We start from the raw sequence: 4,807 nt of genomic DNA on the forward strand, positions 1-4,807 counted from the left end.
AATGAACATACAGGAAACACAGGAGACAAAGCTGGTAAAAGCTTCAAGGGGTTCAGTTTTATTTTGAAATTTCAACTTTGGTGATATTTTAGTCACTCCGAGAAAGAGGGGAAAATAAATGGATTGTAAATATAACCCCTAACCCAACACCCGGGTGTGTGTGAGGAAATGTTTATGTGCACTATGCTATACATACACTTTATTAAATTATTGCTTATTTTACATACTGTTTGCATTTATTAGAGATCACTTTTTATTTTTGTGCATTAACATCAGAGAACATTTATTTGTGTTCATTTCTCTTTCTTGTAATGGAAACTTTTGGCATATATTATAATATTGTTTAATTATATATTTAAAAAAGAAAACTGGATGCATGTATCAGAAGTCAGCAATCGATGTTTTGTTTAGGGGTGTTTTTCTTTTTTTCTTTTTTTAATTACTTGCATTAGTTAATAGTTTCAATATTTGATAATTAAAAAAAAAACCTTTGGATTTGAGTACCATATTATCCCATATGAAAAAAGTAGAACAAATATGATGTGCACATTAAACATAAAATTTTGTATATATGTATCATATAAAACATACATGGCTCATATAAAATTTTTTAGAGTGCAGTAATATATTAGAGGGTCAGGAAAATAAACGGGCCGGTACCGTGTGTGTTCGGGTGAATGTATATTTTCATGTGGAGAGGTGATACACGAAAATATCAGTTAGTTCTTTCTGTTCTGAAGACATGTTTCTCCCACTAAAAATGTCCAAATGAACAGAATCAACTTTTTTTCTGTTTATTTTCATTTGTTCCAACTGTCATTCTTAACATATTCCATTAGCATCGGCTCATATTTGTTTGCATTTGATTTTTTTTTATGAATATAATGGATATATTGCTTCATTAAACTGTTCATTAAACATTAAACTGGATTATAGGTTAAGACTGTAAATCTTGTATGTATTACAAAAAATATAAGCTTCATAAGACAGATGTCTCGTGATATGGTTTACTCATAAAATATATATGTTACTTATCTCAATTATGAACAAATCTCCATGCTGTAGTAGACAAAACATTTAACTTGTAACTTATTTTAAAGTTGCATATTTCAATATAATATACTATCAAAGAAAATAGCTCAGTACTGGAAAATTAACCAAAAGAAGGACATCAGATGAATGGAAAAAGTATGAAATAAAATAAGAGTCACTAAACATAAATAAATAATGGATTGTCATGTAAAGCTCACTAGGCACTTGTATCATGGTATGAGGTCATAAATGTGTTTTATGTTATGATGTTGAAAGTTTTTCTGTTTTTCTTTTATGTCACAACGTCAGGCAAACTTTCATGAGTAAATCACAGTTAAGCCTCACAATTTTACATGAAAGTTTATTGGAGATTTTTCTTTCTGTGTTTTAGAAAAAATGTACGTATATATGTATACTATTCGGATTGTTATTGTATTGATGATGGTAAAAAATAAGCATGTTCAGGTTTTAATAACACCCAGAGTCATATATAAAGTTTAATTTACAGCGATGTGAGGGCGTTTCAGGAAAGCAACATGTGCTTTTGTGTTTTGTTATGGTTGGGTTTGGGCTTTTGTTTCCTTACTGAGGAATCTTTGTTCAAAAAGTAGTTTTGGTATATATATATAAAACAAAATTTCTGTCTTTGAAAAGGAATTTCTGAAAAGCTTTTTTTTCTTTGGGTCCAAATGAGAGGCCGTCTTGCTCAAATAATAATTTGTCTTTTCTTTTTAAGTCACTTGATTTTGAACCAACACAGTTGCTAGACTCCTTTTAATTATGATTAAATATACCCTGTGTAAATGTAGAGACTTTAGTCTCTCAATTTATGTGTATTCAACTCAAGTTTTAGGCAAATGGGGACAATCAAAATTCCTCCTTAATTTCATTTGATGACCCATGATGGTCATGACGTCACATCACAGCCTGGTTTACTTACCTGTTGACAACACGGAGGGGTGAAAGGTCTGTTTCAGTATCGGGCGGGTTTAGTTCAGGAGGTATTGCGACCTTATTGCTCTTGGGGGAGCTGGAGATGTGGCAATGACAGATGTGGGAGGGGGGATTTTGAGTTTTCACACGAGGACAAACATTCTTCATCTATGCTGTCACTTCACATGTTCCTGCATCACAAGGAGGTCGACTATGAGCTGGGTTGGGGGGATGTAAAACAGTGTCTTGTTGGGAATATGCAGCGTTGTGAGCGATGGGTGTGATGTGACATGCAGGACTCACTCGGTGCCCTGCTGATGGCAACAACGTCCCGGCTGAGGCAAAAAGCAGGACAAACACAGATTACTCCATGACGAACTCCAAATGAACCCGCCTGTATCTGTGGGAGCTGAGCAAATCAGGGCATGCGATTGGACGAGGCCAGTGCTCCATATTTAGAAGATTACTAAACCTGAGTTTAGGCTACCATGTGTGAATAACCAAATCACTCCACAGGCTTTTTAATCATCTCATAATGCGTGTCGCAGCTGAAAGATATCGAAATCTGTTACTGTGCTCCATCTGTGAAGATAAGAAAGTAAAAGAAGTGAAGCTGTTCTTCTGATTTCTTATTGTACGATAAATAACTAAATGCATAATCTGTAATGTAAATAGAGTAGTTTGGAAATTACATTAGATATTTGCTTAGAGAAGTGCAATATAATAAAATTATAAATTAAACTAATGAGATTTTTTTATTTGAAAAAAATAAAATAGAATAAATGACTCGTGAAGTAACAAATGTCTCCTGTATTCTTTAAAAAACAGAAATGAAAGCACTATATTTTAAACTCATTGCTAATTATGAAACACTTTCATTTTCATTTGTTGTTTATTTTATATTATATAGCATTGGCCAATTATCAAATTACTACAACTAATAATAACATTTGTGAAGTGCAAAGATTATGTAACTAAAACTAAATTTCATATATGAACTGAAGGTACTCTGTTGTTTTTCTCATAATATACATATATACGTATGTTTAAATTCCAGTTTCATATATAATTTCAAATGTTGTATTTAAGGATGGACATAAAGCATGATGATGCTGACATTTTTACATGACATTTTTATATTTGATACACACGTATTTCTCAGTAATATAAAATTTTTGTCAAAATATATATAATGTAACACATATTTTAAATATTTGAGTTATTACTGCAATTATAAATAAATATGTCGTAATAACATTTTGAATAAAATATTTTTATAATCTCGTTAGCTTTAATGTATATTCGTAAATAGCATATTGGATTAGAAGTGTTTCTATTTTTATTTTTATAATTATGTATGTATTATATTAAAGACATTATAAATATATTTTACTATTACTTTAAAACCATAACATTTTTACTATTCTGATTTAAAATATTAATATAACATGCAATAATATAATTGCATGTTGATGTTAATATGGTTGAAATAACGACATATATAACTTTGCTCATATTTTTACATTCTAATGGCTCTTATGTGGATAATACATTTAAAAACATTTAAACAATGTTTACAGCGTTTGATTGCGCATGTTATCTCAGGTCAGCGTGGCCTCCAATTCACCCTGATTTTTTTTTGGTGGTGGTGAGGGGATTAAAACGTAACCAGTTTAGCGCAAAAAGCTCATGACTCGGTAGCCAAATTAACCAACTCGTCAGGGTTCACAGAGAGTTGAGTGGTGTCTGTGCAGATTTCCGTGATAACTCTGGCAGCAATGATGATGACGATGATGCTGGTGATGATGATGGAGGTGGAACAGTTGTGGTAGAAGGAGTAGCAGCGGCTCCCTCCTCTTGTCACACTAACCTCTGACTGAACTCGGGATGTGTCTGTCCCACGGGCTTTTTCCTCACCCCCAAACTGTCACATGCTTTCTGATCGCCGCTCCTACCGAGTTTTCGCCCCCACTACCACCACCACCACCACCTACAACTCGTGGCTGTCCAACCTCCACGAGCAGTGGTTGTTTGAAAATGGATGGCTCATTCATTCCCCACTACTTTCAGCATTTTCCCTTCAAAACCTTAAACAAAAACTATGGGGTCTTTCAGCAGATCGTGTCACCCCCACAAGAACTTGATATCCACATCATCAGAAAGACCTATACCAAATCAACTTTGACGTCCATCTTAGCAGCATAAAAGTACAATGAGCTTCATAAACTTGACATTTGTTATTGAAAATTGTAGTGGTTCATAAAAAATTGAAGCCCCCCCCATATGCCACTAAAACAACTTCAAGACTTCTTTGAATTCAGTTAATTTCTTGCAAACTACATTCTTAAATTAAGGGTTTAGAGGTTTTACATCCCCAAACATATAAAAAAGGGACAAATTCATTGAAAAATCAACTTGATGTATTTAACTAGAGTTTGAGAGTATCACATAGCATAACAAGAGGTTCATGCATCTTTTATTTCGTCAGTGCCTTTATGCCTCTAAAATCTAAATGTGTCTCCTCATTGAATGACAACAAGCATCATAAATATCCCAAAAGCATTTACAACACGCTTCCTAAGAACAAGAAGAAAAAGTTGAGTCAGGGGAAATGAATCAGTGCTTAGACTGCGTCCACTGTGCAATAGGTCAGTGATTTGTTTCCCAGAGCCTCCCTCGTTGCACTGTCGCATCCTGACCAGAGCTGGTGGTGGCGCAGTAGCCTCATGGTGGAACCATGCTCTTCACTGGGCCTTTTAGGTCTGTTTCTCTTAAGCTGGGCTTAGCGCGAGGCAACAGCTGGCACAAGTTTATGGATGAAAGCCATTGGTGAGAAGGGAGG

Source organism: Mchenga conophoros, linkage group LG16 (assembly GCF_057382185.1).
Source record: "Mchenga conophoros isolate Kocher_MC1m ecotype Shallow Benthic linkage group LG16, M_conophoros_male_GT1.1, whole genome shotgun sequence".
NCBI classification, from domain to species: domain Eukaryota; kingdom Metazoa; phylum Chordata; class Actinopteri; order Cichliformes; family Cichlidae; genus Mchenga; species Mchenga conophoros.